The 21,013-nt window shown below is 40.7% G+C and overlaps 1 protein-coding gene across 2 annotated transcripts in view; it reads right to left on the bottom strand.

The window, feature by feature from the left end:
• Positions 1-20,563, bottom strand: part of SLC8A3 (solute carrier family 8 member A3) — a 238,123-nt gene extending 217,560 nt beyond the window's left edge. For both annotated transcript variants that reach the window (XM_087876190.1, XM_034417662.3), the window contains exon 1: positions 18,544-20,563. The gene's annotated coding sequence lies outside the window, so the exon portion shown is untranslated. The remainder of the gene's footprint in view (positions 1-18,543) is intronic.
• Between the last annotated feature and the right edge of the window lie 450 nt (positions 20,564-21,013).

The raw sequence follows: 21,013 nt of genomic DNA, 5'->3' as shown, positions 1-21,013 counted from the left end.
CAGGGTTCAAAAAAATATAATACTGGGTCTTATTTTCAGGACAACACGGTATGTAAGCACTATGGAAGTAATTTGCCAATGCCCCCTTTTCAACCTCCCAGCCTAATCCACAAACCTGGGGTTTTCTGATCATTTCACAACTAAATTAACCATGACTAACCCTGCTTGTTAATGACAATGCAGTGTCTATTGGTTCTGTTTCTGTTCATGAGTAGCTTCCACTGAACAGTCATTCCTGTTTGGTTAGAAAGGCTTAATGTGATAAAATAATAAAGGGCTCGATGTAGCCTCCCCCAAAAGCTAAGAAATGAAATCATCAACAAATGAAACCAATGGCTTCATTCTCTCATGTCTTTTGGGTAGACAAAGCCAGCATTCAGATTAACTAGGCTACCCTAAGATAGCTAGGAGTGTTATTTTGATAAATCAATCATTTCATTTCAAAATTGCTGTGAATGTAGCCATCTGCCCTTGTCAAGCTTCCACCTTATTCCATGTTAATGGTTTGTAAATGTCAGCAAATCAAAAATAAATACCTCTAAATAAAAAGAGTTCCACTGGGATTATAAATCATATTCTGTTGCACTATTGCTAGCAGGCCAGTAAACAATCCATGAGAATAATTTGGAAACCCAGCTTATTGAGTTAATATAATCACATTCTGTGATTATAACCACAATTGTGCTTTCTTTGGAGCTAAGTTAAGAAAAATTGCACTTCAGTGATAACGGAAGAGTCGTTTCCAGTTACTTAGCCAAGTTCCCCAAACCTGCTGAGTAAAATTGGCTGTAAATTCCTCACAATGACTCTGAAGTGCACAATTTTGCAGAAGTCAGGGGTAGCCTAATCTACTTATCCAAACTGGTTGTTTTCTGATATTAAAAGATTCACAGATTGAAAAACATTTGAATCATGGAATATCCAATTGCCTGGTGCATGTAGAATCATACACAGTGTAACAACTTACAAACTCCCATAGATGCTGATCAACATTCAGCCAATCTAAAATGCCCATGGACCTTTGGACTGCCAATGCCAGATCCAATGTGGAGCAGAACTGAATATATTAGATGCCACCTCGTGCTCCTGAAATTTTGTGCTCAAACACTGACAGTAATTTCCAAAGCCATTTAGAAATGCTAGATATCAGTATTACTGATTACAGCATTGTCTCCATGGGTGGAGAAAGCTGCCCTGGATCTTTGAACCTTTTTACGACACTACACACAAACAATTATGAACTGTCCTCAAATTGTGCACAAAACAAACAGCTTGAAGAAACGAAGGGGAGAAGGGTACAAACGGGTGGTACATGCTGTAGATACCTGGAGTGGCATAAAACATCGGCAGCCGTAACTTATGAATTGCCACTTCAGCAAGTAAATGTGTAGGCCAAGCAGAAAGACTGCAGTGCTGGCATACGGTCACACAATGCCATTTTGCTGACCCAGCATATTGCTCTGGAATAACACGATAGACAGATGCTACTGAATTGGCAGGCTGGGCTTCATGAAAATAGCCTTGTGGTGCTACAAAGGGTCAATAGGTGACCTTAAAATTATGGGGGTGGGGAAGAGTAAAGTAAACACCTAAGATAAAAAGTTGACAAGCAATTGTACAAAATTCAACACTCTCCATAGATTCATGCAACTCCATTCTCACCCCAAGCTACCCCCCTCCACCGTCACTCCAAGACCTGGTTTATCCTTTTTAGGAAAAATAACCAACTGAAACACCTGAGCGGGCCAGTCAGAATACACTATTCCCGTGATGGCGAACCTTTGGCACGGGTGCCACAGGTGTCATGCGGAGCCATATTGGTGGGCACGTGAGTGTTGCCCTAGCTCAGCTCCAGTGCGCATGTGTGCACTGGCCAACTGATTTTCAGGCCTTCGGGTCCCACCGGAAGTCAGGAAACTGGCTGTTTCCGGCCTCTGGAAGGCCTCTGGGAGGGGATGGGGAAGGCTGTTTTTGCCTTCCCCAGGCTCCTAGAAAGCCTCTGGAGCCTGGGGAGGGGGAAAAATGGGCCTACCGGGCCCACTGTGCCATCACGTGCCAAAAGCAGGGGGAAGTGGGGGGTCACGTGCACATGCGCGGGAGAACAGGGCACACTGAATTATGGATGTAGGCACATGCACCCGTGACCCCCCACGCTCCCCCCGCTTCTGGCACGTAACGGCAAAAAGGTTAGCCATCACTGCACTATTCTATGGTATGTGGGTGCAATTTAAGAGAATCAGGTTAGCTGGAGACTCTGGAAGTTGTGGTTCCACGAAAAAGTCAGGTGGGCAGGCAATCAATCAATCAATCAATCAATCTTTGAAGGGCTTAAAGTTGGAGATTGTGCTGTGATCATGCTTTTCATTTATGCTGAAAGAAAAGCCTTTGAGTCACTGGATCTGTTCCAGATCCAGTGATGTGGAGCAATAATACAAGTCAAGAGCAGTTTGATTGAGATATAAAATTAATTCCCTGAACACTGCTGCAGAACTGTATGGGGATATAGGCTGCACTCTTAAGTACCTGCCTGAAACTGGACTGAGAAAGACAGGGAAGCAAAGTGGCCAAAATGCACTTACCAATATAGAATGGTCTGATTTACACATCACTCAAATCCATGCTACAGCATATTAGCCTTTTGCTTAGTGTAGTGCCATCCTGCCACTGCAGTTTTTAAGCTACGATTTATGTCCAGAATGTGTTGTAAACCTTGTTAATTGTGGTTTATCATTGCAATCATGAGGCATGTAGAACCTATTGAGTTTGTAGAAGCAATGTCTTATCACACATCTTGTTGAATTATCATCATTATCATCTTGCCTGATAATCTTAATCCTCTGTAATTTTAATCTGTTTTTATATTTATAAGTAAAAATATAAAAACATTTTAATATAAAAACCTAAATATAAATATAATTATAAATATTAAATAAATTATAAAATATAATTATATAATTGTAATTAAATTATAGCAATAGCATTTAGAATACCACTTCACAGTGCTTTACAGCCCTCTCTTAAGCAGTTTACAGCATATCACCCCCAACAATCTGGGTCCTCATTTTACTGACCTCAGAAGGATGGAAGGCTGAGTCAACCTTGAGCCAGTGAAGATCGAACTGCCAAACTGTTGGCAGTCGGCAATCAGCAGAAATCAATCATCAATCAATCAATCCCTCTGGGAACTGTGTCACCTACCTACATTCCTTCCATTCTTAGATAGTAAAATCTAGCATGGTAGATTTAACAAGTTGAGCTCTTTACTAACAGGTAGTTAATGGCTCTTTATGTATCAAGTCAGACTTCCATACCTGGGCTTCAAAACTCCACACTAACTGGCAATAAAGAGATGCAGAAAATTGAATTGTCATTTAATTGTCATCTGGATTTCTGCAATCCATTCATAGCAGTCCTAGTTTCAGTAGGACAATAACTCTTATGTCCATCACCACAAGTATCCTCTCCTTGGGCAAGGTGATAGAGAGAGTGGGGCTTGCACATAATAAAATTTATCTGAAAGAAGCTTTTCTAAATAATTTTGGCTTCAGGCCTGATTATAATATCAGAACAGCCTTGGCTGCTTTAATATATGGTACTTTTTTTTTTCATCAGAGACTTCTTATTGTGTTGTATTTCTAAGCAGCTTTAACATCAGTGATCATGGGATACTGTAGCCAATTGAGTGACTTTGAAAGGGAGGAAATTTGGTGACATTGGCTTAAAGTAGGTATGGAAAAAGCAAGGGTCTCACTCTCCCTCACCAAAAGCCTAGGTGAAGAACCAGGTTTTCATAGTTCTTCTAAATAATAGCAGAATGGAAGCGATTTGGATCTCAGAAGGCACCACATTTCAGAGGACAGGTGCTGCTACAAAGAAGGTGTGCTTTCAGAGTCCTGATAAATGCCATTGTTTAATCAAAGGACACTGGAGCCTGCCAGCCCTGTAAGACTGAATCAGTCAAGTAGTCCCATAAATAACCAGGGCCCTATGCCATGTAGGGCTTCATACGTAACAACCAGCACCTTCAATCTCACCTGGAAGCAAATTGGCAACCAGTGCAACTCACAAAACAAAGGTATATGAAGACATGCCTTTCACTGCTCGCGTCACTCCATTCTTCACCAGTTGAAAATTCTAGGTGCTCTTCAAGGACAGGCCCATGTAAGAGTGCATTGCACAAGGTAATTAGGGCATGTGTGGCACTTTGAAGGGCCCCCCAAACTAGGAAAAGGTGAAACTGATGCACCAGATGGAGTGTGTAAAAGTCTTCTTGGCCCCAACTGCTATCTGTTCTTCAAGGAGTTATGAGTCTAGGAACACATTTAGATTGCACACCAATGTTAAAATCCAAGATCAAAGATGGAATGTCCCCAGATGTGGGTACCCAAAGCCACTCTGTCTTGGGAGAACTGAGTCAGAGACAGGTCCTTCCAATCCAAACCCTTACAGCCTCCAGGCACTGGGATAGAATTGTGACAATCTTATTTGGCTGGTCTGGGTCTGAAAGATATAATTCGGGGGTTATCGGCATACTACTGATACTGAATCCCAAACTGCAGATGACTTCACCCAGCAGTTTCGTGTAGATGTTGAAAAGGAAGGGAGAAAGAGTAGAATACTGTGGGATCCTCCCACAGGACGACCTAGGGAGTAATATCTTTCCCCCTCCCAACCAACTTAGACTGCAACCAGTCCAGGAGAAAGAAAGAGAACCAACATAAAATGGTGATCCCTATCCAATCTACAGAACTGGGCACAGTATTCTTCTGTGCCTGATGGTATCAAAAGCCACTGAGAGATCAAGGAACACAAAGAGCCTTGGTAGTACAGGGGTTTAAGGCACCCTGTTATTAAGCTTATTAAGACCAGCTGCCTGCAATTACTGCAGGGTTCGAATCTCGCCAAGGCTCAAGGTTGACTCAGCCTTCCATCCTTTCTAAGGTAGGTGAAATGAGGACCCAGTTTGTGGGGGCAATAAGATGACTTTGTATAAATATACAAAAGGATGAAGACTATTGCTGAGCACATTGTAAGCCGCCCTGAGTCTTCGGAGAAAGGCGGCATATAAATCAAATTAAAAAAAAAAAAAGATTGATGCCCCGCTTTGATCCCCTTTCTACCACCAGTTATCAACACATGCAACCAAGACTGTCTCAATACTAAATCCTGGCCTGAAACGCAAGTGAAATGGGTCTAGGTCATCTATTTCCCCTGCAGAACAACCAATTGCTCAAAACCTTTCCTAAAAAAGGAAGGTTGAAGACTGTTTACCCTGTTTCCCCTAAAATAAGACATCCCCTGATAATAAGCCCAGTCGGGCTTTTGAGCGCATGCACTAAAATAAGCCTCCCCCGCCGAAAATAAGCCCTCCCAAAAAATATTTAAACGCAGAGCTGGAAATCAAGAGGAGCCCCATCTTGCTCCACATGCCCCAAAATAATAAGACCTCCCCGAAAATAAGGCCAAGCATTTATTTCAGGGTTCAAAAAATGTAAGACAGGATCTTATTTTCGGGAAAACACAGTAGTAGTTTTCAAAAACTACTAAAGATTTTGGTCAAAAAACAGTCTTTTTGGGGGGTGCAGCATCCCATCTTTCAGAGGCTGACCCCATGGCCCAGATCCAACTGCAAATCACCTCTTATAATGGGCTGCAAAAGTAACCTTGAGAGACAGGAGGAAGAGCTGGAACCAAGACCAAGGTTAGACAAAAGAAGCTTCAGCCTGAGGCAGAAATGTCATCTGAGAAAGCATTTCAGGTTTGACCCTCCCTAGTTTTTCTCAGAAATTGTCTAATCAAACACTTTGTCAACTCATGTCAAAAGCTAAAGTTAGTGGGAGGTGTATTCAAACGTGTGAGATTCTATTACTTTTGTTATAGTCTTATAACAAAAGTATTATTAGCATTCATAACTTTGGTTTCTTAGTCTGGTCTACCTTGAAGGGCTGATATATACCTGGGTACTTTTAAGACCCAGTTGGGGCCCAGATCCCGCAAAGAGGTGGCTGAGCTGACAGCCTGTCCACTTTTTCAGGAGTTACCAACTCTAACTCTGATCATTCCCCCAGATACTAGTACTCCAGGCACCTCAGCCTGCCTGGTCCAATCAGAGTCCAAGTCAAAGCAAATCTGAATGACTTTATCCATCAGATAGCCTGAATATTCCTCACAGCAGCCCAACAAATGTTCTGAACCCCACCCATCCATCCATCCAACAGGGAACAGGTCACTCCAAACAGAGCCACTAAATGGCTATCAGTGGCCACAATAAGGGTGAAGACATGTGGACATTTCATTGTCCTTATCATCCCGAGGTAATCCCTAATAGGGGCTCTGACTCAACACACTTCATGTCTTCCTCCAACACTTCTGCAAGCATCTCTTCTAGCTTTAAACAAAATTTAAGATGTATTTACTCAACTGGGCATCAGCAAGATAACAACTGCTCTAAGACCAGGCTATCTTTTATATTAATTTTATTTTAAACTACTATGCAGCTAAATTATTTTTGTGTGATACATTATAAGTGACTGTTTTAATTTTTTTATTGATACATGCACCATTCTGGGTTCCCTTGGGAACACATTATTATAATAATCATTCTCAATTTTAAAAAATGGTAAACAAACTGTGGCTTAGCAGGGTGGATAACTCAAGGAAAGGCAAAAGGAAGAAAGAAAAAACACTCTCAAATGGTCACCCATGGTTAGAGATATTATTTTCCCAGAGACCATGAAAGTTACTTATATTTTGTCATTGAGGCTGGTGATGTGTCAAAAATGACTAATGGGAGGAAAATTGCTTTAGAAAAAAAAAATGAGACATCTGCTTTCACAGATCCATCAGATATTATGATCCATGTCCATAAACTACATTAAAACATGATCATTAAGAAGAATCAATTAAAATTCTCTGCAATATAAGTAATAAATACCAAAACCAAGAATATGAATCTCAGTTGGGAGATTTGCAGATAAATGTCTTGATGAGAGCTTTGGCCATAACATGAAAACCTTCTGTGCACTTATTTAATTTCTTGAAATATTGAATTAGATCATATTATTGCTTGACTGAAAAACAAATGAAACTTGGCAGGCAATCAAAACTCTTTTTGACTAGGAGTTTATTAAAAAAAAATATTGGAGACCAGCTGAAGAAAATTTTCCATGGGTTTGTATGAAAGGTTTTTTTAAAAAAAAAAATATTGTACAGTCTAGCTAAAAGGAAGAAATGTTTACTTATTTGATTCGTTATTGTGTATAAATATAAAAACAATCCAAAAACAAACTTAGTATTTTCAGCCTGAGTCCTGAATTGTTCAACTGTATAAAACTTTACAGCACTTTTTAATAGATACCCCCAAAATGATCACTGAAGTTTTAGCTAGAATATAAAAGTTTTTTTAATTAATGCAAAAATTACCAATGCTGGGTTTATAGAAATAGATATGATTGTTTGAACCATGGTGTGTTAAATAAAACACAAAAGTCTAATAAGTGATAAACTATGATTTATAAACCAAAAGACTGAGTTCACACATTATATTAGGCAAACATGATCTACTACTTTATGGCTTGTTTGTTAGATTTATTTGTTACATTTATATTCTGCCTCTTGTTCTGGAGTTGTGTATGCCTCAGAGGTGGGTTGCAGCAGGTTTTGACCAGTTCTGGAGAACCGGTAGCAGAAATTTTGAGTAGTTTGGAGAACCGGTAGTAAAAATTCTGACTGGCCTCACCCCCATTTATTCTCTGCCTCCCAAGTCCCAGCTGATAAGGGAGGGAATGGAGATTTTACAGTATCCTTACCCTGCTACCCCCACCAAGCCACCCCCACCAAGCCATGTCATGCCCACCAAGCCACACCCACAGAACCAGTAGTAAAAACTTTTGAAACCCACCACTGGTATGCCTCAATACTCTTATATTTTCCCCACAATAACAAACCTGTGAGTTAAATTGAGTTGAGGGAGAGTGATTAATCCAAAATCACACTACAAATTTTGTGGCTGAATGTAATCTCTGAAGGTAAGGTAAAACCCACTGGGCTGCTCAGACACATCAGTAGATAAAAGGATCTCACTAGAAAAGAATGCAGTTCAGGAATTGTGGAGTTCTTGGTTGGTTGGTTGTTTGCTTGCAGACATTTCATTACCGAATTAGGTAACATTATCAGTGTGAATGAGAGTGGGGTTTGCTGCCTTCAAAGTTCAAGGAAACCAAACCCCCACCAAAATTTGGAAGGCAAATTTTATACTGAAAACCCCACCCAAATTCACACTAATGACATTACTTTTGTTTGTTGTAAGCAAGAAACCAAGCTCAGAGAGCACCAAGAACTCCACAAGAGGACCTCCTGACTCCGGGCCTACTGATTTTTTTTTTTTAATGTTGGGAGGGTTTTTTGAAACTCAAAAAAAGGGAGTGGTACTTTTGAGGAATCCCACTGATTCCAATTAGAGACCATTAAGCATATAGAACACCAACAGAACTTTCTTAATGGTGGAAACTGTTGATTGGAACATACAGAATAAGGACAGCTCCTTATTTCCTAATCTTAGCTAAGGATCCTTCTACACAAGTGCTTGCGCTAGTGCAAAATTGGCTCAGAAATTGTCTAATCAAATGATGTCAACTCATGTCAAAAGCTCTTTGTTTCTGTATTTATACCAGTTTTATTTGAAACTGGAGCAAAGCAGTTTTTCAGCACTGGAACTGATGGTCTGCCCTCTTAGTGGTGGGAAATTTTGTTCTATGCATCCTTGACCTATTCTTTTCAAGGCAATAGCTCTCAATCAGTCAATCATTAATCAATCAATCCTAAAAGCTGCCTTATATGATCTCTGGTCCCCTATAAAAAAAAAGAGAAAACAAAAACAAAATTTGTCAATTTCATCCCTGCAGTCTTCAAGGACCTGCAAACAGCTAATTGCTTCAATCAAAGCCATCTTATTCATTTTAAAATGAAATTCCTATATTGTTTGTGCCTTTTTTACTGAATAATAATAAGAGTGCCATTCTAGATGGCCCTGGGCAGCTTTACAAGTTAAAAATCACCATACAGTACAAAATGACTATAGCAATAAAACGGTGTCCATTCAGAGAGCAAAACCCTGTCCATAATTCTCACAACTCCTGGAGCCCATCCTTCCAACCCAAAGACAGAAAAGGTAGAATCCTTTTGGATCTCTAAGGGGATATTGTTCCAAAAGGCAGGTGTCACGGCAGAAGACGCTGCCTCCTACATTTTCCTAGATGGCATTACTTAATTACCTACGAGACTGTTTTTTGCCACCAATAGCCTCCCACTGACGAGTTCGTTCTCACAGGGAGGGACTATTCAGGGTACCGTCAGTCAAATTATGTCGACTGGCGACTCCCAGGGGGAGGGCCTTCTCTGTGAGGGCTCCAATCCTTTGGAATGAACTGCCCCCGGAGATACGGAATATCCCTGATCTCCGTGCTTTCTGCCGTGCCCTCAAGACCCTGATGTTCCAACAGGCGGGGCTAAACATATGAACATGTGAATGATTTTTAAATGTTATCTAATTCTGGGTTTTTATTTAATTGACCAAACTAAGTAATAATTTTAATTAGTAATTTTATGATGTTTGTGTGTCTATATTTTTCTTGACTGTACACCGCCTTGAGTCCTACGGGAGAAAGGCGGTATAGAAATATAATAAATAAATAAATAAATAAATAAATAAATAAATAAATAAATAATTGAAGGAACTTGAAGCAACCAATCCAACAAAAGGGATGGACAACATGAGACATAAATGGTCCTTCAGGCAGCTAGACCAGGTAGATGACTTGTTGACCTTTCGAAATAGATCAAGTAAGGGACAGAACATGCAAGAACTACTGAAAATCTACATTATAGGGCAGGGGTGTCAAACTTGTGTCATCACGTTGTCGTCATGGGCTGTATCATGACTTTTTTCCGTGGTCACGCACTGGGCATGCCCAGCGCCTGACACATCTGGCCTGCAGGCCACGAGCTTAACACCCCTGTTATAGGGTATAGTAACAGAAGCTTGAACGTTTGGTCAGTTTCTTTCTTCCCCTTCTTATTCCAAACAGAAGCAAGACGGAGTTATCTTGAGTTTCACCTTCTCTTCATTTCTAGGGCTAAGTTAATATTTATTTAACAGTGCTTATATTCCCTTTCCAAGGTTGTCTCTGAACTCCTCTACATTTTGAATGGCACCCAGAAGCCAAATGGCAGCCAGTATAGTTCACACAGCAGTTATGTGAGCACCACGAAGCTTGCTCATCACTGCTTATATTGCCATATTCTGAAGTAGCGTTAGCTTCCAAGTGATCATCATCCTGCAAACATGGTTAGCAATGATGTGGAAAGCTCTAAAGTGCAGTACTATAGACAGGGTATCACTGTATTTTTAGATAATTTTATGTGCAATGCAATGGTGACACAAGATGGCTTGGATTTACAAAGCTTCCGTTCACAGCAAGATGTGGTACCTATTTATTTTATTTCCTTTTCGGTGTGGAATGGGGGGAAAAGACATTTTTCTTCCTCCAGACCTATGGCAGCTCAGGGGGAAGAACACTGATTGAATGTCGGGGTTCAGGACCTCCTGTTGGTCAACACGAAGAAGCACTAAGTGACTCACGGGGTTCTCAGCATGTTCCTTATATTTCCAAGCCAGCAGGAGGAAAATTGCAGGTTGATTTCCAATTGCTTTGGAAGGACTTGAAAATAAAAACAGTATTGAGGAAATGTCCTGAAACAATTTGCTTTTGAACTAAGTGCTATTTATTTTGTTCAGATTCACTCCAAATAAAACACTTGGGATTTAAACATAATCTCAAGGATGAGCCTAAACGTCTAATTCCAATTTAATGAACCGACTTATTAAAAACTCCTAATGCAACAATATAGTATCATAAACATATAAATAAGCAGTTCTTATTTTATCCATTTTCTAAACAAACCTGCATAACCATATTCAAGGATCTTGAAATGTCCTTCATTAGATTTGTACAACGTCCAAGCCGTCAATGTTGGCCTCTCTGGCCTGCCACTGCTTAAATTCTCATTCTGTTTACCCACAGCAACTTATGGAAGTGCTCCACTATGCCTCACAGATGGTCTGTTGTTCACAGATCATATGTTGTGTAGGGTGGACTTCCATTGTATACTCAGAATTCCAGGTAGTCTTAGAGGAATAGGAAACCAATTCAGGATTTTCTCCTGAATAGTTAGTTATAAGTAAGATCGTATCGTAACAATGCAACTGTACACATAATGGCAATTAGCCATGCTGAGCACAGTGATTATGACTGAATATAATCTGAATGCAGATTATACTAAGCCATTGTTTTCTGAAGAAATCACTATTGATTGAATTCATATAACAAATTAGGCTAAATTCATACAACATACTAATGAACAAATTTGTTCAACTACACAGTGTGTAACTTCAGGCGATACCCTATGTAAGTCTATGTGCTTAAATTAAATACATTTAGTGAGGGCAGATACTCTATTTGCTGAAAAACTGCCTCCCCGATTAAACTATATTTTATTATAAAAGTACAAATATATACTCCTTCCATTACAATTATATCCTTTTGTTAACAGATCACACATTTGATAGAAAATCTAAGAATTCTCAGATGTTCTTATACTATTATACTTAGTCATCATTCACTGATTTTGATTATGGGCCATCAATCAATCCTGATGATCAGTCTCTAACCCCGTATTTCAGATCTTCCAATGATGCACCCACAAACATTGTAACTGAGTCCATCCACCTTCCTGCTAGTCATCCTATTCTTCTCTCTCCTTCCTTCTTTCCAGCATGACAACCTTCTCCAGAGAGATAGGCCTTCACATAATTTATCTGAAACAGAGCAATGGTCATTTTTGCCTTGAGCGAGAACTACGGGATGTTTTATTTGATCATCAATTGGTTTGTTTTCTTGGCCATCCATGTATTCTCTGGTACTTTTAGCCATCATTGTGATGGGTTAAGATTGTCAGAGTTATAAACTGAAAACATAGGTGTCCAGCACAAGCCACAATGATGTCAGAATGACACAAATGACACAAATATTTTCTGAGTGATGTTACACTCCAATTCTCACAATTCTCCAATTCTATCTATATCTGATGGTATCAATCAACTGAACTTCCAGCAGATAAAAGCTGCATTGGAACCCCAATAAACTTTCTTCTCCAAAAGGTTTCAATAGGAGGTATAAATAAATGCTAGATATTAACTTTGATATTTTTTAAAAAATATGCTGAGTAAACTCAAAATATAATATCATAAGAATAATTTAAGTCTAATGGAACTCTTTAGAAAACAAGAAAGAAGTAATTGTTTATGGAGATAAATTAAAGCATTAGTTTTTAATATACAAGTAAATTTAATCCTGGCTAATGGAGACACTGGAAATTTATCTAGTTTAGTATTCAAATCCGCCAGAATAATTCTTATTGTACCTTTTCTCCTTCATTTGTGTAAACAATCTCAAAGCAATAGCTGACTTTACCTGAAATATAAAATATTAAAAAAAACTATTATAGAAAAATAACAGTTTAATTATTGTCTCTGAAAAGGCCTGAACTTAATAAACCTAGATCAATCATTGGCATATCTCAGATTTTGAAGAATCCCTAATTAAGAGTGCATTTCTGCAAGGGGACAGCAGCAGAGAAATTGCAATCTCCAGTAGAATGATGTACAATGGTAGGTTGGCAGTAGTTTTATAAACTTAAGTATTAAATGACATAACATAAATTTTTAAACTATTTAACTTTAATTCGATTTCTAATCAGAAGTTGTTGACTCATTTTTCTGTCCCTGAAAACAGAGTTATACAGTGATCCAGAAATAGCCAATGTGTGTGGCAAGATATCAAATTAAACTCATAAATAACTAAGTTTTTAGCAGATCCATACCCACAAGGAGAATGTCATAAACCTTGAAACAAACCCACCTAATCTGACTTTTTGGTAGATGTAAAATGAATTCAGTAACTTGATCATGCAATAAAATCAGTGAGGACCAATTCATATATAGACCTTTACAAGAAAACTGATTTCAGGCATAAAAAATATAAGCTAGTATAATAGCATATGATTATTTATGAATAAAAAGAATTTCACATACGACTTTGTACAATAACTATAAATTAGATCACCATTTTAGAGAGTTAATTTATTTATTAGACTGATATGGCCACCTATCTCACATACATGAATCTAAAGGGGGGGGTCATATCAAACTAATAGATAAATTAATTTCTACAACTGAGTTAGAGATAAGAGGTTTCCTTTTTTTACAGTCAACTTTTCCTCACATTTTCAGTAGCCCATCTACTGCATTCTTTTCCAACAGGCAAAATCAATCACTCTGAATATACAGAGGACACCAAACATAAAAGTGTTATGGAAATGCACTTTCACCAGGACTTGAATCAACAGATGTTTCCAAATCCAAAATCTTTAGTGGTCCCACTCAACAGATTACAATGCTATTGTTTGTCAAGGATCCTCAGATGTCCTCATCACTCCAGAGTTACAAAAAGCAACAGGCAAGAGGCGAAAAGGCTGGTTTGACTAAAAGTTTTCAAAGTTTGTATTATTATCAGGATTCTGAATATCAGGAGACTATCTGCCACATACAAATAAGGCTCAATGTGAAGCAGGGATGTGTTGCTTGCATTTTCTTATTATGAACACAGCTTACTTGGTTCTTTTGTGACTCAGATAAATGCCTGTAATGCATCTCTAGCTCTTTGGCGCTCTTCTGACCATGATGTTATTTACTCACTATGGTAGATTAACAGCTTCATTGCTCTCCCCAAAAATGAAGAAATTGCATAGGAATTGCATAGCATAGCCAGATACATAGTCATATGTATCTAGATCAGGAATTAATCCAGCATCCAAAATATAGGATAAGCCATGCCTGTTTCTAGGTTGTTCAGTTTCAAACCGATTCCATTTGCCCTTCAATCTTTAAAAATGGAAAGTGTATAAATGAAATTAATATTTTTACCAATAAAAAAGCAATTAAACCCAGAATCTCTAGTCATTCTAGAATTCCATTAAATATTTTACAGAGATATCAACTGCTTCAAATTTCAATTACCCAGGTTCATATCAGTCACCCTACAACAGTGATACCTGGCCTTGGCAAATTTAAAAGTAGTGGAATGCTGGGAGTTGAAGCCCACTCCTCTTAAACCCCTCTTAAACTTACCAACAATGAGAAACACTGCCCTACAACCACATAAGATTCTAGCAGGTTCCAAGCACTGTTAGCAAATAGCCAGATCTGCAAATCTTTAAAATTTACAGATCCGCAGATCTTTACACTTCCCAGAATACTTAGAAGGAAACTAAAATCCCAGGTCTCCATGAGTGTGATGCTGATGCTAAGCATGTTCAAGAAGTTCTGCCATAAAAAGGGGTTCACTCAAACAGTCTAACCCAGAGCATTTGAATAGAACAGAACAAAACAAAGTAGAATGACAGAGTCAGAAGGGACCTTGGAGATTTTCTAGTCCAACAAGCAGGAGACCCTATACATTCTGGACAAGTGGCTGTCCAATCTCTTCTTAAAAACCTCCAGTGATGGAGCACCCACACCTTCTGAAGATAACCCATTCTACTGGTTAATTGTTCTGTCAAGAAATATCTGCTTAGTTCTAGGTTGCTTCTCTCCCTGGTTAGTTTCCATCCATTGCTTCTTGTTCTACCATCTGGTGCTTTGGAAAACAAGTTGACCCCTCTTCTTTGTGGCAGCCTGTCAAATATTAGAACACTGCTATCATGTCACCCCTAGTCCTTCTGTTCATCAGACTAGAAATACCCAATTCCTGCAATATGTTCTTCATATGTTTTAGCCTCCAGTCCCCGAATCATCTTTGTTGCTCTTCTGTGCACTCTTTCTAGAATCTCAACATTTTTCTTACTCTGCAAATATCATTTGTATTTTACTTCCCTGATATATAGAATTATAATAGATATTAAAGCTACTAATTAAAAGCAGCTTTCTTCACAGGCTATGTGGGGTGGATTTATAGAATCTGTAGTCTAACTAACAATCTGAGGGCTGCTAAATTAAGAAAGGCAGATTTTAGAAACCGGAGCGGCATGTCTGGATTAGATAAACAAATATTGATGGTTAAAAATCAAAGATCCCACTAGTAGCTGCATATCCTTCTCTTTAATTTGGGTTTTCCCTTTCCCTATAATCACAGTATCCACTAAATATGCCTTCTTACTGCAAACAACTTCTATTTGCAGAAAAGACATCCCCATGGAACAGAAAGTCCACTAATTCAGGATAATTACTAACAGATACCACACCCAGGTAACTACAGTGAAATTATAATGCAATATGTAAAAGAAAACCTCTATCAGCCAAAGTAGAAGGAAAGAAACTATTTTGGACCATTGGATAGTCTGAGCACAGCCACAGATGAGTGAAAGGTTTTGGTTAGGAAGAGAAGAATCAGGCACAATAATCTTTCATTATTTACACAGAACTCCCTCCAATCTCAGTCTATCCAAAGGTTGATGGTGAATTAGTAATAGGCAGCCTAAGACTGGTTTCTGCCAGACAAATATTGAGCCATATAAATAGGTCACAAACCCACCGATTCCTCCTTCACCTCTTTTCATGATGGATGAGAAGGTCAAGCTAAGGGGAATCGGTGGATTTATGTCTGATACAGCTCAGTCTTTAGCTGGGCTGGTTCCCTATCTCTAAATCAAATACAAATGTCTTTTCATTGCAGACTAATTATGAAGATGAAATACATTAGAAAGTATTGTCACGTTCCCAGTCCTATAACCCTCTAAGAGGCAATCTTATTTTAGACAGGAAGAATGGTAACTTGCTCTGACAACTGATCTTTCCAACTGAGAAACCACAATACATACATTCAATTGTACATCTGCTGAGGACACTGTTCAATATTACTGCTTTTCCAAAATAAGGGTTAAATGTAAAAGTATGGAATCTCAACACATGTGCACTAAAAGCAGCCCCCAAAAGCACCGTGCTAGTACTTTTGCAGTGACCTCACCACAGAACCACAAGATCTAAAAACAGCCAGGGGACAAAAAAAACAGCAACTAGAATTAAAGAGGCAGCAGTTGGACAGTCTGAGGTCTTACAAGATTCTATCATCAAGTATTCATTGTCTATCATTTTTCAGGGACTACTATGTTATTTGGATCAAGGCTGAGCAGAGGGCACATCTGGAAAGACGGTTACTTGTCTGGATAATTTGCAGTAGACTTTAATGCAGCAAGAATGATATCTGCTCCCCACTGTACAATTCATAAGAAGAAATTTTGCTTCTCTAGCAGGAAAAGGATGCAAAACATTTCTTAATTCTTGAACACATGCCTTTTGCATCAAATACTGGTTGATGGATCTTGGGATTTCAGGGAAGAGACATAGAGTTCACAAACCTGAAAACTACCTACCTACCCCGTTGAAAGAAGCAGTAGAGTTATTATAACAGACAAAATAAGCTAAGCTCTTCTTGGGTTCTTTTGGTTAAAAATGAAAAAGGTTTTGTTGGGATAACTTCTGCTTACAATATCTACATAGGAAAACGGAGAGGAAACCATAACAATTAAATAAGTTAAAACATACCAATGATGCTCTTTCCAATTTACAATAATTTTCACTTCAATTTACATATTTCCAACTCTTTCTTCACAGGAAACAGCATCAATTGTATAAGTATCCTTTATGTTGAACTGGAAGAAAGTCTAAAAAAGTCTACAAAGCTTATGCAACCATCACTGTGTGGTAGCCTTTATTTTAGCTGCCCCAGAAGGAGAGGGCTACCTCCCTAGTAGAAACCACTACATAAAGTTAAGGCCCATCTGTTTCTCCTCTGGCATTACCCCCCCCCCTTTGAAGGAAAGAAAAGGGGCTTTGATAGGCCCGAGTACTCAGTCCGGGACAGAACTAAGGGCCCCTTGCAAACATGGCCTCCCACCGCCCCCCTTGGTCCCTATTAAAAGTCCCCACTTCTCATCCTATTTAGGGACGAGGATGGCGCAAGAGCTATATTTGCAAAACGAGGTAAACACCACGGATGGAGCGCAACAGCTGCCAAAGATTAATCGCACCCGTTGAGAGAAAGCGGCTGGCTTGCGCAGGCACTACCCCCTAAAAGGTGTGTGTGTGGGGGGGGAAATCCTTTCGCCGGTTTCAGTTTGAAAGCAGCCTCGGATCCGGGATTCAACCAACAGTCGGATCTTCCTTTTCCAATTCCAACCCTTCTCTGCCCCAATAACCCCTCCTCTACTGTTTAAACGGGGCGGGGGGGGAAGGGGGGGGAGATGGCCCAGATGGGATTATTCTCATCCTTATAACATTTTGCCACTTTGTACCGAACGGCAATTTTTCTTTGCCACCGGCGCGAGAATAAACTAAGCAGGCTTGCCTCTGAATGTAGAAATCCGGCTTTGGGGGAAGTAAAAAAGAAAGAAAGAAAGAAAGAAAGAAAGAAAGAAAGAAAGAAAGAAAGAAAGAAAGAAAGAAAGAAAGAAAGAAAGAAAGAAAGAAAGAAAGAAAGAAAGAAAGAAAGAAAGAAAGAAAGAAAGAAAGAAAGAAAGAAAGAAAGAAAGAAAGAAAGAAAGAAAGAAAGAAAGAAAGAAAGAAAGAAAGAAAGAAAGAAAGAAAGAAAGAAAGAAAGAAAGAAAAGAAACCGATCGCCTTTAAATTCATTCGGCCTCTTGCTCTCGAGGCTCTCCCTTGTTCTTCGTCTCTGGCCCCGAGAAGCTCCTTTCTCTCCCTCTCCTCGCCCCCCCTCCCCCGTTTCCTGCGGCGTCTATCAGCAAGTTCGGTAGATATGGGGAATCCCGGGTTTGGGTGCAAGGAAGAACCCCCTCCTCCTGCGCCTGGTGCATCTTAGTAGTCACCCTGGCTTATTACTGGATTGATATTAAACCGCTCTCCCCACTGCCAAAGCCTGATCCCGGGTATAACCACTGCCAGGGAGAGGAGTTTTTTTGAGCGGCCGCCCCAAGCAAGCGGGTGCAAAGCTTCAAACTACATCTTGGATGGAGCGCGCAAAAAAAGCCAGCAGATCGCCTCCTTCTTCCCTGCAATTTCCCCCAGCAATTTGCTGTTGGTCCTGAGTGCGGAGCTAGAAAAAGAGGCTGCAACGGCAGCGGCAGCGGCAGGCTTATCTCCTTATGCAGGTTCAACACGCGCACGCACGCACAGAATTGGACGAGCAAAAGACTCCGCTCCAACCAGGCAGGCGAGAAAAGAATAAATAAATCACTAAAGGACGCCTCGTGTGTTTTCATTTGCGGGGTTTTATACCTGGCAGGTCCCTGACGACTGGTTTTTTTTTTTGTTTTTTTTTTGCAAAACCATCCCATCTCTTCCTCCAAAGCCTGAAACAGGCAATGAAATATCAAGTCCACTTCGCTCGGCTTGCAAACCTCCGGCTTGCTTTGCGGAGATCGTGCTATTAAAATGGGATCGAAACCCCCCCCTCCCCCTCCCCCGACACTTACCTTTCTGCGGGGGCGGGGGAGGGCGTTCCTTCTGAACTCCCCCCGTGACAGATCCTTCCCGGTTTTTAGCGCGGTCTCATTGCACCCCGTGGTAGATTGTTGCCAGAATCTGCGGGGTGGGGAGGCGGGAGGGAGGGAATCTCCTTGACATGTCAGTCGAAGTTGCCTTGCCTTCTTCGGCCGCCACGAGTCAGGGGTAGAATATAGGCAACTGCTTAGCTTTTGGCCGCGTACAGAAGAGGAATTGGGAAGGGAGGGGGCGTGCGAGCAGGGAGCCGGGGAAAGAAGAGCGGGAGGAGGAGGAGGAGGATGAAGAAGCAGAGCGTGCGGCGGTGGGGGAGGAAGGCAAGAGAGGGAAGTGACGACTTGCAGTCCAAAAGGATCGGCTGGGCTTTTCCCTTCCCTCTTCTCACACAAACCCCAGTTTCAGAGGTTTCCCAGCATCTCAGCACCAGCCGGGGGAAGCTCAGGCGCCCGCTCGGCTTGTGGACGAGAAGGTGGGCACAGCTCGCCTTGGGCACAACTGCAGCGAGGGAAGGAACCGAATCAACAAAGCCAATCTGCCAGCCTCTCCAAGCTCCGCGTCACCCTGCCAGCCGGGAGCGAGAACTGCAAGCGAATTACAAGCCCTGCATATTTATCCTTCGCGACGCCGCGCGCGAGGAGGAGGAGGAGGAGGAGGAGGAAGGCGGCGCGGGGAGGGGGGGGGAGGGAAAGGCGGTTTCGGATTCAAACGAGGACTTGGAAGCCAATCGCGAGGCTGGAAGCCACAGGCGAGCCCCTCGCTATTATTATGGGAGCCCGGCCTTTGGGCCGCAGAGGGAAAGGCAGGCCGGCGGTCAAAGGAGCGCTCGAGTTTGGTGGCTTGAACTCGGCCAGAGAAAACACGAGAGACGAGGGCGGGTGACGAGCGGGCGCAAACGTGGCGAAACGTACCAGCCAGCCCGAGTCCTTTGCGTTTGCCAAGGACCTCCGGGAGGCCTTAAATTAGCCTTTTTTGGAAATTGCTGAGGAGAGTTAGGTGGCGTGAGGAATGTTGGGGAAGCCACCTGACCTGCAGGTCGAGCCCCGAGGAGCCCATCCGCTTGGGAGTCTTTCTTCACCCTAGTCAAATAACTACTTGGGAGGCAGCGGGAATATTTGAAGGCTAAAAATAGGACCCGCCGCCTGGCAAATTACTGTTTGACTTTAGTAAGGAATGAGCTTGCTGGAAAATGTGGATTTGTTCAGCCTGGAAGAGGTTAACCTCTGAATGTTGGAACTGAGGGAAGCCAAGCAGAGAAGTTTCCTGACCCAGAATTGCCTCTCTATATTTGTCAGAAGCAAGCACTTCTGGGAAAGGAGTGTAAGGTCCGGCTATAGGCTTAAGCTCTCAGTGAACCAAAAAGAAAGACTTAAATGGAGGCTTGAATAAGAATCAACATTTAATCTTTGATCAAAGACAAAAGGCTGGGTAAAACCATTCCAAACACATACAAAGAGATATGTATATGGGAGGGTTCACATCTTCAGAGAAGATGTAACCACTTTTATACCTTTAAAGCACCAGTTAGGTCCCGAACTCTGGCCCCTTAATTTATGTTTGTGTATTCTTTGTTGCCCTGCAAAGGAATCTAAACTTCCAATTAGTCTTATCTTAAGCATTTCTTTGTTTACTTAATTGGCTACTTAGCCCCTGGCTCTGGAAGACCAGATCTTATCCAGATCAGGCATAAATTAGGACTGAGGTATAGTTTATCCCTTTGTTGATGGCTAGTTTCAACTGAGATTGGTACCATGCTTTTAGATGGCACGGAAAGAGATTGATATGAGTTCAGGTCGAATGGCAGGGACATACGTTTGACAAATACCAGATACATTTCAGAGATCTAATGACAATATGTTTGTAACAGGAGATACAAATAGAAAGGAATAATATATGTGATACAAAAAGCACAATATATATGTTACAGGAACCTAATGATTACAGAATAACAAGCTTTTACTAAATCTAGTATATCAGTATTTTATATTCTATCTTTATTATTGTTTCTGTACAGGAGCTTGAAGAAATCTGGCCTAGCTCTTCTTTTATGGTGCTTTAGAGAGGGCGGCCTCCTTTGATGTGATGCCTTCTAAATGTAATGGACTACAGCACCCATCATCCTGCTGTTCCATGGGAGCATGTTCTTGAGAAGTTCAGCTGTCCTTTGGAATAAATGAGACACACACACACACACACACACACACACACACACACAGAGGGATTTGCAATAATTCACCAGGCTAGTTTTAAGATGAAGTGCCCTAATTTTATTTTGCTTTTGTAAACAACAGTGAATGTTGGGTGAGCCAGACATTGCTGTAATGCTTGTTTCTGAACAATTTCTGTATATTGTCAATCATCAGGAGATATATTTCATTTTCCAGAGACTGACTGTCGCTGATAAATCCTGAATACTCTCTGAACAGCATTCAAGACCATTTTATG

The sequence above is a fragment of the Pantherophis guttatus genome, chromosome 1 (assembly GCF_059756535.1).
Source record: "Pantherophis guttatus breed Tessera chromosome 1, ASM5975653v1, whole genome shotgun sequence".
NCBI classification, from domain to species: domain Eukaryota; kingdom Metazoa; phylum Chordata; class Lepidosauria; order Squamata; family Colubridae; genus Pantherophis; species Pantherophis guttatus.
Note: the sequence above shows the minus strand (reverse complement) of the source record. Positions and strands in the feature narration are given on the sequence as shown.